A 26601-nucleotide genomic window follows, 5' to 3' on the forward strand; every position below is an offset into this window, starting at 1 on the left:
TCTTTATTATAATCCTACCTTCCCATACCTTTAGCCCCACCGAAAAAAAATTTGCAAAAGAAAATAGTGTTATTTCGAAAGTTTTCAGGTTTTAAAGACATGTTTTGAGTAAGGATGCGTTGACTTGGGAGAACTTTGCGAAACATCAGTATCTGTTTTAGCACCATAAGCTTCGTAAATATAGGAATCATTCCCGAAACCCCATATACCATGGCCTTAATCATCATTTCCGTATAAGTCCTTAGTAGTTTATCTCAGCAGTCAGCTCCGGCCTACGCATCCTCTACGTAGGGGACCGATGCAAATAAGTGAATGATCCAGAAAAACAAAAAAATAAAAGAAAGCAAAAAGGCAACTCCGGTATAGGTGACCCTCACAAAGTCATTTAAACCAAAGAATTGTAAAAAATTGCTACAAAAAGAAAAAGAAAAAGAAAAACTTACCCACTGCTAGTTGGTTCAGAGGTATCTGGCACTGAACTCGGTAGGGCGGATTACGATCCGATCCCCCACAACTACATTTGGATCCAATAAAAGGGTTTACCCATATTTATGTCCCAGAAACCCGATGCTCAGATCATAATCACTAACAGGCCACTCTACTATGAAGCATGTACGGATAACGGGCTTAATGTGATTGCGCCTGAATGAAAAGGACACAAAAGAGATGAAGAGGCAGGCCTAGGTATTGTGGGATAATATGGGTTGGTTAATATAGGAATGAAGTTTATGTCCGTATTTGCGGATTAGTGTCATCATGATACCCTTAGTTCACTCAGTTAGTACCTATCACTGCATCCCGACTTGAACTTAGAATTATTACCTAAAACACTCGTTTACACAAATTTTCTTTTATGAGCTTTTTAATGTTTTGCTTGAGGACAAGCAAAGGTTTAAGTGTGAGAGAGTTTGATAACACTAAAATTTACCGTATTTTCGACTCCGATTTCACATGCATTCTAGTTGTTTTATTATCATTTTGTTGTGTTATTGCTATGTTTTTCTTTGTTTTCAGGTTTTTACTTTAATCGGAGCCCCGATCGAGAAAAAGAGCGAAAAAGAGCCAAAAACCCTAAAATTCAGCATTTTGTTCTTGTGGCCTACCCCATGGCTGGCGCCATAGACCCTGCCATGACGTGTCCAAGCTCAACTTCCCTCAACTTCCACGTTCCCCACTACTTCCACTAAGGCGCCTCATTTTGTGCTTGTGGCGGGCGCCACAAGAGGAAAGTTTTTCCCTCCCATTTTCAAATTGAAGGGCGTCCTTGTCATTTCCATCTTTTTACTTGCTTATAAATAGAAACTCGAATTCACTTTTACAATCATCCACACTTAGAACAGAGGCAAACTCAAATGCAACTTTGTTTCACTTAGGCATATATTCAATATTTTAAAGTGGTAATCGCTTCGCATTGGAGTGTTACCACAATTGTGTAATCAAGTCTATGATAGAGTCTGTAATCGAGTTTGGAGCACTTTGGAAGGAAGTTAATCCTGCCGTCATTTTCATTTCCGCTTTGCAATTTATTCAACCCTCCGATTGGACCAGGTTTTTGATACTTGTCTTTACTTTATTTATTTCCTCGCACTCGCTTTACTTTTATTTATTTCCTCGCACTCGCTTTACTTTATTTATTTCCTCGCACTCGCTTTACTTTTATTTATTTCCTCGCACTCGCTTTACTTTTATTTATTTCCTCGCACTCGCTTTACTTTATTTATTTCCTCGCACTCGGTTTACTTTTATTTATTCCACGCACTCGCTTTAAATTATTTATTTCCTCGCACTCGCTTTAAATTATTTACTTTCCGCACTCGCACTACTTTTATTTATTTTCCGCACTCGCACTACTTTTATTTATTTTAATCCACTTTTACTTTACCATGTCTAGCTAAATTTATAAGGTTAGAATGTAAGGATCGTAATTGAACCAGTAATCCGTACAATTGTTCGTAGAAACACTTAAGGGCTATTTTAACTTTCAACTTAAGTTTTCCCGCACTTCAATTCCGTTGGGTAAGATCGAAAGCCATCCAACGTCTTTTTAAAACTTACATGTTTTTAACTATTTCAAAAACAGCGAAAGCGCTTTGTCTAGTTCATTAGGAGTTTTTAACATTAAGAAGAAAAGAGATTTTAAAACTATTTTGGGACGCGTTTATAAGTTTAGAGTCTGGTTCGTAAGAACCTCTTTTGGTTAAGAAATCCAGGTTATAATACTTTTCAACTTAGTCAAGATACTATATTTCTTAAAAATAGGTTTACTACTCTAACGCAATGCGCGCCTTTTTATAAGTGACAATAAGAGGGTTTGATTAGGGAGTACAACTCGGTTCTGAATACGCGAAAGCGATAGTTCCTGTTAAATTAGTTCTTTTCAAAGTAGGAAACACTGCCCATAAGTAGCTCTATTAGCAAGTACTTGGATTATTAATTAATTACGTGAATTACATTCGACCTTTTCTTTATTAATTATATTTTATTTCAATACTTTAGTTTTCATTGCACACTCCAAAAAACACCTATTTCGATTGCCTTTGATAAACACCATAACAATAGATAACAATAGATTGACACTTGGTCTCTGTGGATTCGGCAATCTTTTATATTACTCTGACGCGTTCGTATACTTGCGAAACACCGCATCCTCCTCCTTTGACCAATTTGTGATCTCATTCATCCCTTTCCCTCTTCATCTAATTCCCCTTCTTCATCCATTCATTTCAATTGGCCAATGACATCTCAAAATCCTAATGCTAGTTGATTGAAAGATTAACATGAGTATGGATGAGATTAGGCCACACCTTTGCATATTTTTTGTGTGTGGTATGTTTAATGAGCATAGTCATAATACTATGTCTCTAACATGCATTAACACCAAAAGTATATTTCCCGACCTCAAATAGTTGTGACTTCTACATAAGTCCAATTACGATTGCTTAACATATCGCTAAATTTGTGACACGAAAGGCATAAGCATTCTAGTTAGTGAGATTGTAAGTCTCCCCTCTTCCATGGTATTGTATGGAAACTTAGCCTTCTTTCCTTCCTTTGGAAGATGTTTTGGTTCAAGGATCCATGCTTGTTGCAAGTGGGTTGAGTGTTCTCCAAAGAATGTCTTGAAATCAAAAAAGGCAAAACAAAACTAACCACTAACTCACTAACCATTAACTTTTAATTTCATGTCTTTACTTTTAATGCAATTTACTTTTAGCACTTTATATCATCTGCCATTATACATATCATTCTAATTGTTTATGTTAATGTAATTTTCCCTTTGTCCATTTGGACCATATTGTGTGATAATATTTTGTTTGTACCTTGTTTGCTTGTTTGGTTCTTGACCATGAATACACTTAATAATAACAAAAAAACCCTAAAAGACTTTTGAATGGACTGTTGTTTTGATCTCCCCCAAATTGGACTTAGAATTTAGGCAACATTCCTTTGCTAATGGACTTGGCCAATGCCAATTTAGTTAAAAACTAAGTACTTGGAATTTGAAATTCATCTGATACATCCTTTAATATCTCTCCAGTTCATCTGCAATATTGATCATTGTTAAGCTGTCATGTTGAACCTGTGACTTGTGGAGTTCATCTGCTACAAAGGCTATCATGAAGAAGATCATGAAGTGGATAAGCTTGGATGAGGCCATCTTTATTTGATGCCTTTGCTCTTCAAGATTGATATAATTGTGCATTTGTGTGTTGCTTGATTCTAAAAGTCCAAGGGAATTCTGGGTTTCTATTAACATATTTGTCTATTGGATTGCTCCTATTTGGTCAAATCTTTTCAAATTTAAACTTTTAATTTTGTGCATAGGATAGTCTCTTCATCTTCTCCCCATTTCTTTAATTTCAAAATCTCTCCATCCATTTTCAAAACCTTCTTTGTGTGAACTACTTTTGTTCTAAACTTAGACTACTCTTGCAAAAGGTAGAAACTTTGGGCTTATGCCATTGCATTTTCAAACTTATTTTCTTAAATCAAACTTGTAAATAAACTTAACTATACTTGACTTAAACTGTTAAAAATCCAAAAAGAACTAACTTATTCAAACCATTTTCAGGCCTTTGTGCCTTTCAAACTCAAATTTTGTTAAAACCAACACACTCATTTTGAAATTTATGGCACGAACTACGAGGTTTTGATCCCTCATTTATATGTTGGTACGTAGGCACAAGACCGAAGATCTTGTCAAACACAAACATATAATTAATGAATTCTTTTCTCATCCCCCCATTCCATTTGTTTGTAAACATCACTTTGTACAAAATACATATGCATACAAAATGGGCTCCCTAGGAGTACCTATGACACTTTAGGTGCTAACACATTCCCTCTGTGCAACCAACCCCCTTATCTGTGATCTCTGATTTTTATTTGTTTTTATTTGAAAACTTCTTATTGATTGGGTTCTGTTTGTACTTTTTCCATTTTCCCTTGGAAACAATAAAAGCGCGGTGGCGACTCTTGTTAATTGATCTCTAGCTTGTCAATAGCTTGATGGTCATGAATTTACCGCTACACCTACATTGGTAGGACTTCAGACAACCAAAGATCCAAGAGAATTAAGTGGAATTGAGAGAGAATCGAAGAGATGAATATTTCTGGAAAATACCTTCAATGCAGGTCTAGATTCACTTATTCATGCTTTGGCTCGTGCTTGATCTTGCTCAGGATGCTTGCAGAAGTAGCTTAGAATGCACAAAAGGTCTTGGATCCTTGGAGTTTTGAATCTCAAAACAGTGAGATTCAAACTCAATTTCCAAAGAAAATTCTCAGGATTATCCTCTCAAATGGAAGGGTTTGGTGTTTGGGATCAAAGCTGGCGCGAAGGGGTTTTCAATTCTGAGCATATGGAGCTCTATTTATAGCTGGATCATGTGATATTTGCACCTTCCAAATGAGTTTCCAAAATTGGCAATGAGTGATGCATGTATGCATGAGCGTGTACAGGCCCATGAGATCATTCCATTTGGTCCATAATTGAGTGTGAGTAAGTCTGAAATCAACTTGGAATGCAAGCCAATTGTACATGGAAGCTTGGAGTTTGATCTTTGCCAATTGATGATGCAACGTTCCAACCATGCGCAACCCTAGCAAATCTTGTCCAAAATGGATGAAATTGGACTTTTTAGAAAGGTTAGATCAAGAGGAACAACTTTCTTTTTCAAAACTTTTTCATTTGGAGCTTGGAACATGAAGAACTTTGAGGTGGAAGTTTGGAAATTTCAATATGTTGAATATTTTTCTAAGTGTCAAGCCATATATCTCAATATTCCACCTTGCTTAACTTTTTATGTGAGCTTCAAATGAGAAAAATATCTTCATAAAAGTGGTAGCTCTTTCAAAGACCTTAAAAATGGTTACAAATTTCCTGTCATTTGGATTTATAATGATAGAGTTATGCATTTTTGAAGTTTGGAAAAATCACTTGGTCAATGGTATAGGTCAAAAGTGACCTATAATGTAACCTCATATCACATGCTCACAAAAGTTGAATTTGCTTTCACTGCAAACATCAAAGTTTAAGTAGACATCTTGAATTTGATTGTGCAACTTGGAAATCTTTCATCTCATAAACATTGAGCAAGTTATATCCTTGGGAAGTTGACTTTCAAATTAGGGTTTAGACAAAATGACCTATAATGTTTCAACATAGAAAATGATTTTCCGAGCTAAACTAGCTCTAGGTCACAACACGAAAGTTGTTTGGAATGACATTTTTTCTCTCGGAATCATTTAATATGGTAAAAATTGTAGGAGATAGGGTCTAGGGAGACCCAGTTTTGATCAAATGAATTCATCTGACCAACCACCATCAACCAACTTGCTAACCTTCAATTCTCTTGACTTTATTGGCTTATGGTAGATCATATATGCATAAGATGATGAATTTTAAAGTGTCCCTTGAGAAATTTTTATCAATTGGTGATATAGCTTGTTGGAGAAGTTACTCAAGATACCCAGTCAAACTAGGGTTTCCAAGGCAAATCACCTCCAAACTCTTGAAGAAAACTTGACCAATATAATATGTAGAGATCATTGGGACTCATATATGATGCTCATAACCACTCTTGGATCAATTCATGGTTGTGCTATTTGTCATGAAGGTCTCAAACCCTAGATATGATCTTGATGAATCAATGGTGATCATGCCCTACCTACAAAAGAGTTAGGAAAATACAAAGACATATTTTTGGTATTTTGGTTAGTAAAATGATAATATACGAGTATGATACAATCACATGGTGCTTGGTGATCTATCCCAAAACAAACCCAATGAAAGAGGGGTAAGGAAGATTCCAAGGTATGATCCCAATGCTAATGCTTATGTTGAAATTGCATGAGGGACATTAGGTTCAAAATTAGGGTCTTACAACTACCCCTATTTAATGACATTCTAACTGAGATGGCGAAGGTTAAAATCTTCACGTCAACTCAGTAGAATGGGCTTAAATAACAACATATAGAAACAAATTTTGGTCCCTAAGAGACCTCATGATGCATATGGTATGAAGCTTTGTGGGGAAATATTGCCCCAAAGGAAAAGAAATCAGAGAGACCGAAAGTCCATAGGAGTATAATATATTCCGTAAGGAAAACTCACTGGGGAGACAAAAACTCTAGGGAAAAAGGAGTTATGCGTAGGCCAAGCTACGACTTAAAACTACTGGGGGACTCGAGGAATTCCATACAAACATGGAAAGACTCAGCCAGAGAAACAACAACATCTGTAGGGGATACGAGTAAGTTAGGATAAACCTGAAGTACTTGAATCATGCAGGAAATGCGATTTCACTAAGGAAATGCGCACTTAACTCGACTGGGGAAGAAATAAACTTCAACACAGGAGGGACAAAAATCTATTATCTACTACCTGTTACTGGGTGAGGAGATAATAAAGATCTGACAGAGAGATCATCCGTCATCGGTTACTGGGTAAGAATAGCCTTGCTGGGGAAAACTACAGAAAATAGGATTTACAACTACCAGTTACTAGGTAGAAGACCAAAGGTGAGAGTATCCGTCATCGGTTAGGATGAACATATCAAGGATAAACTCAACAGGAAGAAAATCCGTCATCGGTTAAGATGAACATATCAAGGATAAACCAACTGAACAAAAATTAGGAATTATATCTATCGAATGCTGGATATAAGACCATCAAAGAGAAAATTCATCACCGGTTAAGATGAACATATCAAGGATAGACTCTGAGAGGGGAGAAAATAGGAATTACATCTATCGGTTACTGGATAGAATACCAAGAGAGAGAATCTGTCACTGGTTAAAGTGAACATATCAAGGATTAACTCTACGAAGGGGACAAAAGCAGGATTTACAACTACCAATTACTGGGTAGAAGACCGCAAAGAGAAGGAAACCCGTCATCGTTAGGATGAACATATCAGGGATTAACTCTCCGGGGAACAAGAATAGGGATTACAACTACCTTTTTACTGGGTAGAATACCAAAGGTGAGAATATCCGTCATCGGTTAGGATGAACATATCAAGGGTAAACTCAGGCAAGGGAGAGAAAGATATCCCTCATCAGTTAGGATGATCATATCAAGGATATACTTTCTAGGGAATAGATCCACTGAGGACTCTACTTAGGAGAAAAACACGGGGGTACTTTTGTCGGGTATTGGGCAAGAAGTAACAAACTGCAAACTAAGAAGAATATTACCAGTTACTGGGCAATAAACTCTTAGGAGACTCGAAACATCTAGATAAATAATGAGGATATAACTCAAGGGGAGTGATTCCATCCAGATAAACAACTGGCAAGGAAACTGAAGTAATAATCATCCACGAGGAAACAAACTTAGTGGGGAAGAGGAGAAAGGTTAAAGTCTTTCTGCCTAAGGGGCTGATGCTCTACAATTGAGGGAGGACAGACACCGAAGTTTGTATGGGGATAACGTACCGCCATACAGAGAATGAGAATCTCAAATCCACAAATCAAACAAATATGCTGGTGCCAATATGCAATTATGAAATTATATGAATGTATAGGTATATGTATATATGATGATTATGCTGACAAAACAATCACAAAGGATACAAAGGTGTCGCAAAGAAATTGAATCATCGGTACAATCCCCAGTCAATCCATAAAAAGAGGGAGACAACTGCTGGAGAACAGAGAAATCAACAAACCACAGGCCCAAATCTAGCCGAGGGAGGAGATTTGCTGAGGAGAGGCGAAGTTATCGAGCCTGCAAGGAATTTTAGGTCAACACCATATCAAATAGGAGACAACAATGCAGAAGATAAACATAAATAACTGCTCAGAAACATGGAGGGAACTTTGACTGGGAGCGAGTCAGATGGCGACTGGTGGGGAAACCAATGCGATCTACTAGAGAAAAGATCTTACTCTATTGAAGATCAATCCTTTGGGGAAATACAGAAACACTGCCGGGAAATAACATGCCACAAGGTACTGAATCAACCAACTTAGTTGGGAAAAAGAATCGGAACTCCTCTAGGGAACAAATACTCCTTAGGGGAACCAGATCAACAAAAATGACTAGGGGTACCCAAAGGGTCAACTGCTTGGAGAACCTCTAATGCTTAGCACTTAAGGACTTGCTGCTTTTTGAAGTGCTGTTGATATTTCCCTTTTAATTTCTTTGAAAAATTCTTGTTTTTATATGTTTTAAGAAAAAGATTTTGATTAAAAATTTTAAATTTTCAAAATGATCATAATAAAATTTAAACTATTGGCTGAAGTAAATAAGAGTAGAAACAACTGGACAAAAGCTCAACTTTATTTAATGGGATGGTAGTCTGTAAATGACAAGACTCCATAAATTTGTACAAAGTTTAAAATGGTAATTTACATGGAAAAGGGTTGCATTGAATACAAATGATCCTTAATCCTTCTACCAAGACTTGATATTCACTGTGCTCTTGACCGCTGCTGGGATGATGAATCGACGTCAACCCTTATGCTCAACAAAGTCTTTCCAAAATTGGACGATCAGTAGACTGCAGTTACTTGCCATAATCCCTAATTTTTGCATAAGTTGCCCCAAGGTGAGGTACTCAACTAATCGAGAATTTTTTCTGTTTTTATGTCTCTAATTTTTGCCTGGATCACCCTTTGGGTTTTCAATCTACTGAGATGCTCTTTTTTTCCAAAGCCGCATTTTTGGGTTTTCAACTTAGCGAGCTGTTCTTTTCTTTTTAGGCGAAGTATTTCTTGACTGCATCTACGTTCACAGGACGAGTGAACTCTTCACCATCCATAGTTGTCAAAATTAGAGCACCACCTGAAAAGGATCTCTTAACAACATATGGGCCTTCATAATTAGGAGTCCATTTTCCCCTAGAATCTGGTTTGAAAGACAGGATCTTCTTGAGCACAAGTTCACCTTCTCTGAACACACGAGGTTTGACCTTCTTATCAAAATCTTTGTTCATCCTCTACTGATATAACTGACCATAACACATGGCATTCAATCTCTTCTCTTCAATAAAATTCAGCTGATAAAATCTAGTCAGACACCATTCAGCCTCAGTCAACTTGGCTTCCATGAGCTTACACAATGAAGGAATCTCAACCTCTACGGGGAGCACTGCTTCCATACCATACACAAGTTAGAAAGGGGTTGCCCCTGTTGAAGTGCGGACGGATGTACGATACCCATGCAAAGCAAATGGGAGCATCTCATGCCAATCCTTATATGTGACAACCATTTTCTGAATAATCTTCTTGATGTTCTTACTCGCAGCTTCAACAACCCCATTCATCTTGGGTATGTAGGGAGAAGAATTATGATGTGCAATCTTGAAGTCTTTGCAAAAAGCTTCCACCATATTTTTTTTCAAGTTCGATCCATTATCAGTAATGATCTTACTTGGTGTAGCGGGAAATTCATGATCATTAAGCTATTGACAAGCTAGAGATCAAATAACAAGAGTCTCCACCACGCTTTTATTGTTTCCAAGGGAAAAGGGAAAAAGTATGAACAAAACCCAAAAGTAAGAAGTTTTCAAATCAAAACTAATAAAAAGTCAGAGATCACAGGTAAGGGGGTTGGTTGCACAGAGGGAAGGTGTAGGCACCCAAAGTTTCCTAGGTACTCCTAGGGAGCCCTTTTTGTATGCATATGTACTTGGTATAAAGTGATGTTTACAAACAAATATAATGGGGGGATGAGAAAAGAATTCATTAATTATATTTTTGTGTTTGACAAGATCTTCGATCTTGTGCCTACGTACCAACATAAAAATGAGGGATCAAAACCTCATAGTTCGTGATACAAATTTCAAAATGGATGCATTGTTTTTATCAAAAATTAAGTTTTAAAGGCACAAAGGCCAAAAAATGGTTTGAATGAGTTAGTTCTTTTTTGGCTTTTTTGAAAGTTTAAGTCAAGTACAGTTAAGTTAATTTCCATGTTTGATTTAAGAAAAGAAGTTTGAAAATGCAATGGCATAAGACCAAAGTTTCTATCTTTTTTGCAAAAAAGTGGTCAAAGTTTAGAACAAAAGTAGTTCACACAAAGAAGATTTTGAAAAATGGAAGGAGAGATTTTGAAATTAAAGAAATGGGTAGAAGATGAAGAGACTATCCTATGCACAAAAATTAAAAGTTTAGAGTTGAAAAGATCTGACCAAGTGGGTAGCAATCCAATAGACAAGAATGTCAATTGAAACCCAGAATTCCCTTGCACTTTTAGAATCAAGCAACACACAAATGCACAATTATATTATCTTGAAGAGCAAGGCATCAAATAAAGATGGCCACATCCAAGCTTATCCATTACATGATCTTCTTCAAAATAGCCCATGTAACAGATGAATTTCAAATTTCAAATACTTGATTCTTCCACAAGTTGGCATTGGCCAAGTCCTTTAGCTTCAGAAGGTTGCCTAGATTTTAAGTCCATTTATCCAAGATCAAGCCAACAGTCCACTCAAACATTTTTTAGGGTTTTTGATATTATTATGTACATTAATGGTCAAAGAACAAACAAACAAGCAAAGTATACACAAACAAAATATATCACACAATATGGTCCAAATGGAAAAAGTGAAAATTGCACTAACATACACAATTAGAATGATATGAACAATGGCAAATGAAATAGAGTGCTAAAAGTAAATTGCAATAAAGTAAAAGCTTGAAATTAAAAGTTAGTAGTTAATTGGTTAGAAGTTAGTATTATTTTACTTTTTCTTTTTATTTCAAGACATTCTTTGGAGAACACTCAACCCACTTATCACAAGCATGAATCCTTGTACCAAAGCATCTTGCAATGGAATGAAAGAAGGCCAAGTTTCCACACAATACCATGAAAGAGGGGAGACTTACAATCTCACTAACTGGAATTCTTATGCCTTTTATGTCACAAATTTAGCGCTATGTTAAGCAATCATAATTGGACTTATGTAGAATTCACAACTATTTGAGGTCGGGCAATAGGATTTTGGTGTTAATGCATGTTAGAGACATAGTATAATGGACTATGCTCATGAAACATACCACACACAAAAATAATATGCAAAAGGTGTGGCCTAATCTCATCCATACTCATGTCAATTTTTCAATTAACTAGCATTAGGACTTTGAGATGTCATAGGCCAAGTGTAATGAATGAATGAAGAAAGGGAATATGATTAAGTGGGAGGGGAATGGATCAAAACACAAATTGGTCAAAGAATGACTTTTACCAAATTAATATCATCCATTCATTTTGGGAGATGGAATATACATTCCATTAATCCCCTAAATCCAATGATATTAACTTGACAAAGTCAAATCATCCTTGACCAATGCCTAAGAACAAGAGTTAAACATAAACAAGTCATTACAATTGGTCAATGTCATACGGTGAACTGGACTTTTTGTGGTTTTAATCGCAATGTCGCGGTTAGCAAGAGTCGCCATCGACTTTTCTTTTATCCAATAAGGAAAGGTGGAAAAGAACAGGAAAGACCTTAATTAGATTTTGGGTTCGGGAGGTACATTATACAAAGGGAAGGTGTTAGCACCCTTTGTATCCATGGTTATCCATGGGCTCTTAATTGCTCGATCACTTATATTATTTTTGTCTAAAAATTGTGTTTGTGAATTGTTTGGAAAATTGTTTTGAAAAGAGAATTTAACTTTGTAATGATTCTTGTATGAATGTATACAAAGTGGTTATCTCGTTTAGTTTTGAAAATTGTTTAGAAAAATATAACTCGGTAATGATTCTAGTATGAATGTATACCAAGTGGTGATTTTCTAAAGGTATTTTGAAAGGTGTGAGGTGCGAAAAAGTGTTTTAAGTTGTGAGCCAGCAATTAAGAGTTATACCGACCCAAGGTCTTTACGGGCATTTCCTATCCTTATGAGGGTAAAACTGTCCTTATTATTGAGAAATAAGTAGTTTTATCCTTTGGATGTAAAAGGGTCATCGTAGGGTCATCGATTGGTCATTGAAGGCAACAGTTATGAGGATACCTTAGCATTCGAAGGGACTATCATCATTTAATCGTAGGCAACATCGGAGGGTCATGGAGGGACAAAGTTGTATATTCGAAGGCAACATCCGAGGGACTATAATTTATTTTATGATGATTTAACCGAAGGGTCTTTGCTAAGGGTATCCCCACATTCGCGGGACATGACCGTAATATCGTAATCGTAAGGCAACAAAGAGAGGTCCAAGATCACTTATTCAAAGGCAAAGTTTTACAATTAATTAGGTGATTAGGAGGAATTCTCCCACATTAAAATTAATACATTAAAATTAATACATTAAAATTAATACATTAAAATTAATACATTAAAATTAATACATTAAAATTAATACATCAAAATTAATTAGGTAATTTAGGGTGAAAACTCCACAAGGGTATCCCACAAATAAAGTGGAATACCTAGCCAATAACCTTTTCCTGGGGTATGTGAACCTTTTCGAAGCTCAAAAAGAAACATGTCAGAATACCAAATCAGGGTGCAATCGAAGATTACACCGGAAAAATATCGCAACAGTAAATAGGATAGGATGAATAATGCATGGCTATGATAAAAACATAAAAAAAACAGACTAGAAAAATCAGGTACTGTCTCGTTCGCCTCTGCCTCGCCTAGCGAAGGCCAGGCGAACGGCCACGGATTTTGAATTTTGAGAAAAACAGCCCCATGTTAGGAACCTTGAACTTTATGGCATTTTATCACAGGAACAGCATGGTCAAACATTCAGGGTATTCAGGCATATTTAAATTCACATACGAAAGCAAATTATATATCAACATTTAATCATGATGCATTATATGTGTAGATATGGCCAATTGAAAGTATAAACAATAGAGATACGCAAACCTGTTTGCCAATTCAAGGTTGAAGGGATTGACCACTTGTGGTATCGGAATGAGTTAGGCGGCGGGAATTGGGCGGCGATGGCTTCGGGGCGGATGAGCTGCCTTCAGGGTTTCTTTATTCTGAATTCTCCGGGTTGGCAGGGTTCCTATGCCAAAGTTTCTATCCGTCCTTCTCTGTTCTCTCTCTTTCTTTTTCCTCAAGGTTTTGTTCCAAGGAAACCTCAGAGTATTTTGCTTCTCTTCCTTCTTTCTCCAGGGAATCTCCCAGTGTAAACTCCAAGTCTAACTCCAAGTCCTTTTCCTCTACTGAAACTTCAGTATTTATAGACTAATTTTGTGGGTAATGGGCTTGGAATTAGGGAGACCCAAGTCCAAAATAATTTGTTTTATTTTATTTATTTATTTATTTTAATTATTGAATTAATTAATTAATTAATTAATTAATTTTTTTTTTTTTCTTTTTTTCTTTTTTTTCGTTTTTTTTTTCGTTTTTTTTTTTTTTTTTTTTTTTTTTCAGGAAAAATGATGGGTAAATTTTGGGGTATGACAGCTGCCCCTGTTCAATATTCTTGAACCGAGAGAGTTAGGATGGCGTGTATGCCATTCGTGGTCTGGAGGTGGAAGATTATTGAACACTAGAATGCCCCAAAAATTTTCACTTGAGGATCGACAGTTGGTCTTGATGGAGATGGGCTTAAAGATGCCATCCGGAAGGTTTGATGACGAAAGCTTCAGATCGAGCCGTACATTAGGCCAATTTGAAGACATGGGTGCCACACTGGGTCGTACATTAGACCGAATAATGAGTCATCCATTAGGCTGCCGACTTCGCTGGGGAGTCGGAGTGTGTCATATGTTGTTGGGGATAAAGGATCAGCATGGACCATACGCTAGATTGTATCTGAGTTGAAGAGAGAGCCGTCCAGTAGGCTGAATCTGATGGTAAAAGGGAGTAGTCGTACACTAGACTACACTTCAGAAATGTACCGTACACTAGGTAACATCTGAGTAAGGGAGTAGCCGTATACTAGACTACCATTCAGAAATGTATCTGTCCGAAGGTAGCATCTGGGAAAGGGAGTAGCCGTATACTAGACTACCATCCAGAAATGTACCTGTCCGAAGGTAGCATCTGGGAAAGGGAGTAGCCGTATACTGGACTACCATCCAGAAATGTACCTGTCCGAAGGTAGCATCTGGGAAAGGGAGTAGCCGCATACTAGACTACCATTCAGAAATGTACCTGTCCGAAGGTAGCATCTGAGTAAGGGAGTAGCTGTATACTGGACTACCATTCAGAAATGTACATGTCCGAAGGTAGCATCTGGGAAAGGGAGTAGCCGTATACTGGACTACCATCCAGAAATGTACCTGTCCGAAGGTAGCATCTGGGAAAGGGAGTAGCCGTATACTAGACTACCATCCAGAAATGTACCTGTCCGAAGGTAGCATCTGGGAAAGGGAGTAGCCGTATACTGGACTACCATCCAGAAATGTACCTGTCCGAAGGTAGCATCTGGGAAAGGGAGTAGCCGCATACTCGACTACCATTCAGAAATGTACCTGTCCGAAGGTAGCATCTGAGTAAGGGAGTAGCTGTATACTGGACTACCATCCAGAAATGTACTTGTCCGAAGGTAGCATCTGGGAAAGGGAGTAGCCGTATACTGGACTACCATCCAGAAATGTACCTGTCCGAAGGTAGCATCTGGGAAAGGGAGTAGCCGTATACTGGACTACCATCCAGAAATGTACCTGTCCGAAGGTAGCATCTGGGAAAGGGAGTAGCCGTATACTAGACTACCATTCAAAAATGTACTTGTCCGAAGGTAGCATCTGAGAAAGGGAGTAGCCGTATACTAGACTACCATCCAGAAATGTACCTGTCCGAAGGTAGCATCTGGGAAAGGGAGTAGCCGTATACTGGACTACCATCCAGAAATGTACCTGTCCGAAGGTAGCATCTGGTCAGATGAAGGTCTAACTTGGTCGTGCATTAGACTGTACTTGAGTTGAAGAAGGTCAGAATGGATCGTACGCTAGATCGTATCTGAGTTGTTGAGGGTCAGAATGGATCGTCTGTTAGATCGTATCTGAGTTGAAGAAGGTCAGAATGGATCGTACGCTAGATCGTATCTGAGTTGTCGAAGGTCAGAATGGATCGTATGCTAGATCGTATCTGAGTTGAAGGAGTCATATGTTGAGCTGAATCAGAATGAACCGTATGTTAGACTGTATCTGTATACGTTGTACTTGCAATAAATGTCTGGGATGGGCTTAAAGATGCCATCGCTAGGAGGATATCGAAGTGTTGTCAGAATGAATGTTCCCATGAATTGCATCTGGAATATGTATCTGAATCTTGTCTGTGATTGATAAAGGCGTCTGCCTGACTGAGCCTTTTACTTTGACTATATCAGGAGGATAATTAACCTGCAAAGAAAAGTTAGCTTTATGCCATGTCATGATGCATGAGATGTTTTATGCTTTCGAAAATAAATGCGAATGTTGTATGCATGCGTATGCTGTGAAATGATGCAATGAATGAGTTATGCGTATGAGAAGTTCTGCTTGGGGACTCTACTGGGGAAAATAAATCCCCATCTACTGATTGGAGATATTCGTGTTGAGGACCCTCTCTCGGCTGGGGGTTCTGATTTCTGTCTGATGGTAGAGATATTCAACAGAGCCTGGCTGGGGATGGATGAGATGATCAATCTGTCTGATGATGCCGACCTCTGTTGGGGAATAGCTGGCTGTGCCGGGGAATACTGTCAACTTCTTCTGGGGAAAAAAACAGGCTTGCTGGGGGGAAGAGAATTGGTAGTGGATTCATTGGAAGCATGATTAGACCTTTTCCTTGATCCTGAAGTAGGGTAGTAATTGCTATTGTTATTCTATGCATGTATTTTGGTAAACATTGGTCATATTCAAATGCACATATTAATTCAAATTAAATCAATGGCCATTTACGCAACCAAAACAGAAAAGTAAAAAACAAAAGCATCTTTTTTGAAAGAGGGTTGTATTGATTTTGAAAGAAGGCCTATAAACAGGCAAATTGTGTACAAGGAGACAGAAATCCTAGTAAGAGGAAATTGTCAAAAACAAAGAGAAAGCTATGCAGAAAAAGTCCTATTGATTTTAAGTCTACTACTGCCATTATGTCTTCAAGCATCTCATCCCCTGCTGTCGGATAGAAGTGATTGGCTTGGTCAGTCCCTTGAACTTGGATGAAAGTTGACTGAGAACGGGACATAGTCATACGCTTTAATCCCTAATTTTTGCCTGGACCGCCTTTTCAGGTTTTCAGTCCACCAGGATACCCTTTTTTGCCCAAGCCACCTTTTCAGGTTTTCGACTTGCCGGGTGTACATTTTTTTTTATATATATCCCTAATTTTTGCCCGAACCCTTTTGGTTCGCCGGGATGCCCTTACTTTTGCCTAGATACGTCGATCTAGCGGGTCTTTTTCATGCGTAGTATTTTTTAACTATGTCCGCGTTCACGGGATGCGGGAAATCTTCGCCATCCACTGTAGCAAGTATCATGGCTCCACCAGAGAATACCTTCCTAACTACAAATGGCCCTTTGTACGTGGGAGTCCATTTGCCTCTAGGATCAGTTTGCGGTAGCACGATACGCTTGATTACCAAGTCGCCAATTTGATACACTTGTCGCTTGACCCTTTCGTTGAATGCCTGGGTCATGCGTTTCTGATATATCTGCCTATGACAAACAGCCGCGAGTCTCTTCAATCAAATTTATCTGATCGAGTCGAGTCTGAATCCGTTCCTCTTCATCTAAGCCCGCCTCTTTCATGATTCTTAGCGAGGGAATCTGAACTTCCACTGGTAAGATGGCTTCCATTCCATAGACTAAAGAGAACGGAGCTGCCCCTGTCGAAGTGCGTACTGAAGTGCGATAGTCATGAAAAGCAAATGGTAACATCTCATGCCAGTCTTTGTACATTACTGTCATCTTTTGTATAAGCTTCTGGACATTGTTAGCAGCCTCCATGGCGCCGTTCATCCTTGGCCGGTACGGAGAAGAATTAGAGTGTTTTATTTTGAACCGCGTGCAGAGTGCAGTAACCATCTTGTTGTTCAAATTAGCACTATTATCAGTGATAACTCTTTCAGGAGACAACAAGTTTCTCGAATAGATATTTGATAGAACCCATCTTAGAAATCAATAAAGTGGTATGATTCAACATATACTGTCTTAGTCGGCGAGCAGCCCAAGCCAAAGCGTAGCAAGCTTTCTCGAGCTATGAGTATCTTGTTTCACAGTCGGTACCTTTTGCTAAGGCGGTATATGGCATGCTCTTTTCGACCAGACTCGTCATGTTGCCCCAACACACCTCATTGGATTTTCTAACACGGTCAAATACATGATTAGAGGTCTTCCTTCAACTGGTGGTGTCAGAATTGGAGGTTCTTGGAGACACTTCTTGATTTTATCAAAAGTTTCCTGACATTCATCATCTCTTGACTGTCCTCAGTAATTTGAAGATAGGTTTGCAAGTAGCAGTCAAGTAGGATATAAACCGGGCAATGTAATTCAAGTGCTCCAAGAGGCTTCTGACTTCTTTCTTGTCTACTTTTAGTACTCAGATCGACAGTTTCAATTGACTCCTCATGCGGCTGTATAGTCCTTTCTTCTTTCAGTAACAGTCTGGCAAGTTCTTCAGGTACTTCACAATCTTCCTCACTTCCATCTTCGGCTTGGTAGATCGGATTTTCGAAGTCATAATGAACAGTAGCAGAACTATTATCAACAGGATCCAGAGTGGATGTGGATACGCAATTTGTTACGTGGGTGTGTGCAAGAAAGCATAGCTTATTTGAAAAATGACAGGAAAGATAAAGAGCGCAATATTTGAATGCAAAAAGTCCATTGATTTATTGAATATGAATATGCTTATGAGAATGACAAAACATTTAACCAAATTTGATACATTGAATAAACAACAAACAATTACTCCTGACTAAAGGAAGTTGGAATAGTGTCTTCAGCCTTCCAATTATCCAAGTTGCAATCGCTATTCACATCTTCTACAGCATTAACAGTCTTGTCATGATCGGGCATAGGAGCAGTGATGACATTAGGAATATCCAGAGGATCAAATTCAAATTCCCCAGCGTCGATCATATCCTGAATCTTGTTCTTCAGCGACCAGCAATCATTCGTATCATGCCCGGGGCTATCAGAGTGATAGGCACACCTGGCGTTGGGATTATAACGAGGAGAAGTAGTGTTGGGTTTTGCAGGAGGATCTCTAAGGGTAATTAAATTTACTTTTAGCATACCCTGCAGTGCTTGTGCTAAAGTCATATTGATCTTCGTAAACTGCCTTCTTCCCGGGTTAATGTGCCTCACAGATTTCTTGTCCTTTTTCTTCTTGAGCAAGAGAGTCTTTAGTTCCTCCTGCCCCTTGGATAAGTTCAAGATCATCTCCTGGAGTTGAGCATTCTGAGCCTGGAGATCTTTGACAGTTTGTTCGAGGTCCATTTTTCTGTTTGAAGGAAAACCGTGAGAATACTGATCCTTTTAGAGTACCTGTTATGCAATGTCATGTTATGCTATGCAATGTATGAAATGTTTTCAAGGACTTTTGGAATTTAATTTTGCATAAACTACCAAAAAAGAAAGCCACTTTTATTAATAATATTTGATTAATATTCATTATAACAAGAAGTAAAATACAATAAAAGCTCAGGTCTCCCAGGGACGGCTTCTTTTTGGGCGAAGATATGTATTGAGTCTTCGTTCCTCATTAAGTTGGCCGGTGAGCTCTAACACCTTCTTCCTTGTAGCACATAACTGGGCTTCAAAAGTATCCCTTTCCTCTCTCAACTGGATCCAGGACTTCTTTAACTCTTCAACATCGGTAGGCATATCTGGATAAGGAACGATCTGAGGAGTACCTCCTTCAGCTTCTGGTTCAACAATCAGTGGTCCGACTGCCAGATATGGCATGACAAGTTCACGAGCTCTTGTGCGGACCCATCTGAGATAAGGTTCCATAGGAATAGAGTTTTTCTGTCCTAAAGTACTTCTTTTCACCATGCCCCAAGCTCGCACAAATCTTTGACGGAGACCTTGGGAATCGTTATCATAGTCAAACACCGTGCCTTGTATAATTATTTCATGTGGACCATCTCTTCGAGCACAACCAAACTGACGTAGGGCTAAAGCAGGATTATAAGTAATACCTCCTCTTATCCCCATGAGTGGTACATTAGGGAATTCTCCACAACGGTCAATGATGATATTGTTTTCTTTGAAATGAGGACACCAACGGATGTCTGAGTGGGAGAGCGACATTATCCTTTGAGACCATCTCAAACTTTGCTCATTCTTCAAGACTGACTGAGGAAGGTGCGAAATAAACCACCTGGATAATAAAGGTATGCAGCTCATGAGAGTCCCTTGCCTCTTCATAGTACGAGTGTGAAGGGAATGCAGAATGTCGTCGAGCAAGGTAGGCACAGGGTTACGAGCGAGAAATATCTGAATAGCATTCATATCTATGAATTGATCTGGATTAGGGAATAACACCAAACCATAGATTAGTAATGCTAGAATCTCCTCGAAAGCATGGACATTCATGACTTTTAAGAATTCTCGGGCCTTATTCATCAGAAATTTGGCAAGTAAACCCTTAACTCCACTTCTTGTTACCCAATTAGCTTCAATATCTGACTTTGTCATGTGTAAAGCTGCGGCAACTTTTTCGGACCTCGGAATCTTTTCTAAACCACTGAAAGGTATTTGATCAAGAATAGGTATCCCAAGCAGCTGGGAAAATTCTTCTAATGTGGGCACCAACTGATAATCTGGGAATGTGAAGCAACGATGTTTAGGATCGAAGAACTGGAATAGGACTCTCATCATATCTTCTTTGAAACCAGTGGTAACCAAATCGAGGAGAGAACCATGCTTTTTGACGAACTGAGCCTGATCAGGAAGTTCTGACACTAAATCCTTGAGTTGAGGAGAGATGACTACAAAATTTATCCGGATAGTCTTCCTGGGAGCCATAGCCTTACAAAATAGAGCCAAGTTAAATCCCTAAATCCTCGAAGTGATTAGTGCAATGTCATAATGTTATGATGTTATGATGTTATGATGTTATGATGTTATGATATTATGATATTAAACAAATAACAAGCATAAGCAAGTCATACAACAATCATTCCTAGGTTTTAAGGCTTGCATGAGTTCCATAGGTAAGTACCCTCCCCACTGAAGTTTCGTGGGTTCAACCTGTCTTAGAATAGTAACCGGGTTCTAGAAGGATCTCAAATCATTGACCTTTCCTTAAGTCCACTTCAGTGCAACACCAAGTGGTTGATCGAAGCTTCCCTAAAGTCCAATCTCAAAGAGTGTAGTATCGAGTCTCAACCAACTCCAGTCGGAACCGAAGCCAGTTATCTCACTACTTTCTAATGGCCAGGATGAGTCAATTAGGGTTCTAAAGGTCTGGTTAATGCTTTTATGACACCACGCGAATGCCAAATATTTCCTCAACTAACATGAGGAACATCAGGACATCCAAAGTGCCACATTAACCGTAGCCATCATTTTGACCATTCCAGTATACGCCGGACAGTCGCGATGATCTCTTGCTACTTACCTAAGGTACACTAGATCCGGGTGTAGGATCTTTCACTCAAGCATAACATACCCAAGCAATCCCTTAAAAATAAATCAGACAAATTGAATAAGTGATCTTGTTTTTAAGGTAACCTCTCTTTTTAAATATTCCCCAGCAGAGTCGCCAGTTCTGTCATACGGTGAACTGGACTTTTTGTGGTTTTAATCGCAATGTCGCGGTTAGCAAGAGTCGCCACCGACTTTTCTTTTATCCAATAAGGAAAGGTGGAAAAGAACAGGAAAGACCTTAATTAGATTTTGGGTTCGGGAGGTACATTATACAAAGGGAAGGTGTTAGCACCCTTTGTATCCATGGTTATCCATGGGCTCTTAATTGCTCGATCACTTATATTATTTTTGTCTAAAAATTGTGTTTGTGAATTGTTTGGAAAATTGTTTTGAAAAGAGAATTTAACTTTGTAATGATTCTTGTATGAATGTATACAAAGTGGTTATCTCGTTTAGTTTTGAAAATTGTTTAGAAAAATATAACTCGGTAATGATTCTAGTATGAATGTATACCAAGTGGTGATTTTCTAAAGGTATTTTGAAAGGTGTGAGGTGCGAAAAAGTGTTTTAAGTTGTGAGCCAGCAATTAAGAGTTATACCGACCCAAGGTCTTTACGGGCATTTCCTATCCTTATGAGGGTAAAATTGTCCTTATTATTGAGAAATAAGTAGTTTTATCCTTTGGATGTAAAAGGGTCATCGTAGGGTCATCGATTGGTCATTGAAGGCAACAGTTATGAGGATACCTTAGCATTCGAAGGGACTATCATCATTTAATCGTAGGCAACATCGGAGGGTCATCGAGGGACAAAGTTGTATATTCGAAGGCAACATCCGAGGGACTATAATTTATTTTATGATGATTTAACCGAAGGGTCTTTGCTAAGGGTATCCCCACATTCGCGGGACATGACCGTAATATCGTAATCGTAAGGCAACAAAGAGAGGTCCAAGATCACTTATTCAAAGGCAAAGTTTTACAATTAATTAGGTGATTAGGAGGAATTCTCCCACATTAAAATTAATACATTAAAATTAATACATTAAAATTAATACATTAAAATTAATACATTAAAATTAATACATTAAAATTAATACATTAAAATTAATACATTAAAATTAATACATCAAAATTAATTAGGTAATTTAGGGTGAAAACTCCACAAGGGTATCCCACAAATAAAGTGGAATACCTAGCCAATAACCTTTTCCTGGGATATGTGAACCTTTTCGAAGCTCAAAAAGAAACATGTCAGAATACCAAATCAGGGTGCAATCGAAGATTACACCGGAAAAATATCGCAACAGTAAATAGGATAGGATGAATAATGCATGGCTATGATAAAAACATAAAAAAAAATAGACTAGAAAAATCAGGTACTGTCTCGTTCGCCTCTGCCTCGCCTAGCGAAGGCCAGGCGAACGGCCACGGATTTTGAATTTTGAGAAAAACAGCCCCATGTTAGGAACCTTGAACTTTATGGCATTTTATCACAGGAACAGCATGGTCAAACATTCAGGGTATTCAGGCATATTTAAATTCACATACGAAAGCAAATTATATATCAACATTTAATCATGATGCATTATATGTGTAGATATGGCCAATTGAAAGTATAAACAATAGAGATACGCAAACCTGTTTGCCAATTCAAGGTTGAAGGGATTGACCACTTGTGGTATCGGAATGAGTTAGGCGGCGGGAATTGGGCGGCGATGGCTTCGGGGCGGATGAGCTGCCTTCAGGGTTTCTTTATTCTGAATTCTCCGGGTTGGCAGGGTTCCTATGCCAAAGTTTCTATCCGTCCTTCTCTGTTCTCTCTCTTTCTTTTTCCTTAAGGTTTTGTTCCAAGGAAACCTCAGAGTATTTTGCTTCTCTTCCTTCTTTCTCCAGGGAATCTCCCAGTGTAAACTCCAAGTCTAACTCCAAGTCCTTTTCCTCTACTGAAACTTCAGTATTTATAGACTAATTTTGTGGGTAATGGGCTTGGAATTAGGGAGACCCAAGTCCAAAATAATTTGTTTTATTTTATTTATTTATTTATTTTAATTATTGAATTAATTAATTAATTAATTAATTAATTAATTAATTAATTAAATTTTTTTTTTTCTTTTTTTCTTTTTTTTTGTTTTTTTGTTTTTTTTTTTTCAGGAAAAATGATGGGTAAATTGGGGGTATGACAGTCAACAAATTTATTTGGCATTTATTCAAATTAAAATACTAAAATAGTGCATTTAAATTAAATATGGTTTGTCAAAATCCTAAAATCTCATCAAAACACCAAATAAATGGCCATGAGATTTATCATAGGTCAAACAAGGTCAAAGGACCTTGGAGAAAAAATTTCATAATTTTTGGACATTTAAAAATATTTTTAAATTATTAAAAACAAATGCAAAATCAATTAATTCATGAAAAATATTAATAATGATCCAAAAAATAATTTTAATTTAAAATATGAAAGAGGAAAATATTTGAATTTTTTTGGTGAAAGTCCCATATTTTTTGGATCAATATTGAATTTAATATGAATTATTAAAAATAATGCAATTAAAGTGAAAATTAAAATATCTGAAAAAACGTGGACCACTTGATCTCCCTCATTAATTGAGGTGGCAGATCAAGTGGCAGGAATGCACGTTCTACCATGGTCATTAGTCGGCGCGTGGCAACATTGGTAATCAAAACGCACGCTCCATATTAAAACAAATTAACAAGATCATGTGGCTGGGAGACATGCCAGCGCATTGCCGGAGCTGTAGCTCCGGTCTTCTTCTCTGGTGGACCTCACGAGACTCATCCACCATCAACCATCACCAAAATTAAAAACAAGGGCATGATTTCAAAGTAAAAATGGCAGTGAGCTCGAATCTGGCCTCAATTCACTATAACTCCAAGTATATTGAGAGATACATGGAGTTGAAATTTGAGGTACATGAACTGAGTTGCTTCGATTTGGCCTCAAAGCAACTCAATCTTCTTGCCTACATTGGTAGGACTTCAGACAACCAAAGAATCAATAAAATTGAGCAAGAATTTGAGAGAATCGAAGAGTTCAAAATTTCTGGAAAATACATTCAATGGAGGTCTGGATTCAACTGATCTTGATCTTGCTTGTGCTTGATCTCACTCCACTTGCTTGCAGAAGATGGATTGGATGCTTATAAGGTTGTGGATTCCTGGAGATTTGAATTTCAAAACAGTGGAAATTCAACCTCAAATTCAAGAGAACTTTTCAGGCTTATCCTTTGCAAAGTGAGGGTTTGAGATGGGGGATCAAAGCCGGCGCCAATGTGTGTGAAATTCTGAGCAGTTGGAGCTCTATTTATAGTTGAAATCATTGATATTTGCACACTTGAAATCACTTTCCAAATTTGGCAAAATGGTGATACATGGGTTCATAGGTGTGTACAGGCCCATGAGATCATTTCCATAAGTCCACAAATGAATGTTAGATAGTCTACATTGAGCTTGGATTGCAAGGCAAGTGTGCATTTGAATTTGAAGCTTGATCCTTGCCAAGTGATGTCACCATGTTCATGCCATGGACAACCTATGCATTCCTTGTCCAAAATGAATGAATTTGAGCTCTTTGGAAAGGTGAGATCAAAAGGAACAACTTTCATGTTCAACATTTTCTCATTTGGGGCTTGGAACTTGGAGAAATTTGAGGGGAAGTTAGGAAATTTTTGACATATCAAAATTTTCCTAAGTGTCAAGCCATATGTCTCAATATTCCACCTTGCTTAACTTTTTATATGACCTTAAAATGAGAAAAGTGTCTGCATAAAAGTTGTATATCTTTCAAATACCTTCAAAATAGTCACCAATTTTATGTCATTTGGATTTGAAATGATAGAGTTATGCATTTTTGAAGTTTGGAAAAATCACTTGATCAATGGTATAGGTCAAAAGTGACCTATAATGTAACCTCATATCACATTCTCAAAAAAGTTGAATCAGCTCCCACTCTAAACATCAAAGTTGAAGTAGACAGATTGAATTTGATTGTGAAACTTGAAAATATTTCATCTCATAAACATTGAGCAAGTTATGGCCTTGGGAAGTTGACTTTCAAATTAGGGTTTAGACAAAATGACCTATAATGTTTCAACATAGAAAATAATTTTACAAGCAAAACTAGCTCTAGGTCTCAACACGAAAGTTATTTGGAATGTCATTTAGAGTAAGTTTTATTTTGGAATCATTTTCATATGGTGAAAATTGTAGGAGATAGGGTCTAGGGAGACCCAATTTTCATCAAATGAATCCATCTGGCCAACCACCATCAACCAACTTGCTAACTTCCAATTCTCTTGAATTTATTGGCTCATGGTAAGTCATATACGCATAAGATGATGAATTTTGAAGTTCCCCTTGAGAAATTTGATCAATTGGTGAGATAGCTTGTTGGAGAAGTTACTTAAGATACCCAGTCAAACTAGGGGTTCCAAGGCAAATTACCCTCAAACTCTTGAAGCAAACTTGATCAATATAACATGTAGGGAACATTGGGACTCATATATGATGTTAATAACCATTCTTGGATCGATTCTTGGTTGTGCTATTTATTCATGATGGTCTCAAACCCTAAATGTGCATTTGATGAATCAATGAGATCATGCCCTTCCTACAAAAGAGTTAGACAAATGTAAAGACATATTTTTGATATTTTGGTTAGTGAAATGATAAAATACAAGTATAATATAATCACAAAGTGCTTGGTTATCTCTCCCAAAACAAACCCAATGAAAAGGGGTAAGGAGGATGCCAAGGTATGCTCCCAATGCCAATGCTTATGATGGAATTTGCATGAGGGATCTTAGGGTCAAAATTAGGGTCTTACAACTGCCTATATTTAAGGGCATTCTAACTGAGAAGGAGAAGGTTAAAATCTTCATGTCGACTCAGTAGAATGGGCTTAAATAACAACATATAGAAACAAATTTTGGTCCCTGAGAGACCTCATGATGTATATGATATGAATGTAAAAGTTTATGCTCTGTGGGAAATATTTCCACAAAGGAAAAAGAAATCAGAGAGACCAAAAATCCGCAGGAGCACAATGCATTCCGTAAGGTAAGCTTACTGGGGAGACAAAGACTCTAGGGAAAAAGGAGTTATGCATAGGCCAGTCTACGACTTAAAACTACTGGGGGACTAGAGGGATTCCACACAAACATGGAAAAGACTCAGTTAGGGAAACAATAGTATCTGCAGGGGATATGAGTAAGTCAGGACAAATTTAAAATACTCGACTCATGCAGGAAAAACGATTTCACTATGGAAATGGGCACTCAACTCAACTGGGGAAGCAATAAACTTTAACACAGGAGAAGCATAAATTTATTATCTACTACCTGTTACTGGGTAAGGAGATAATAAAGATCTGATAGAGAGAACATCCGTCATTGGTTAGGATGAACATATCAAGGATGGCTCGCTGAGGATTCCAGGTGAGGAAATTCATTACCGATTACTAGATAAGAATAGCCTTGTTGGGAAAAACAGCAGAAAATAGGATTTACAGCTACCAGTTACTGGGCAGAAGACCAAGGGTGAGAGTATCCATCATTGGTTAGGATAAACATA

This window comes from Lathyrus oleraceus, chromosome 3 (assembly GCF_024323335.1).
Source record: "Lathyrus oleraceus cultivar Zhongwan6 chromosome 3, CAAS_Psat_ZW6_1.0, whole genome shotgun sequence".
Taxonomy (NCBI): Eukaryota; Viridiplantae; Streptophyta; class Magnoliopsida; order Fabales; family Fabaceae; genus Lathyrus; species Lathyrus oleraceus.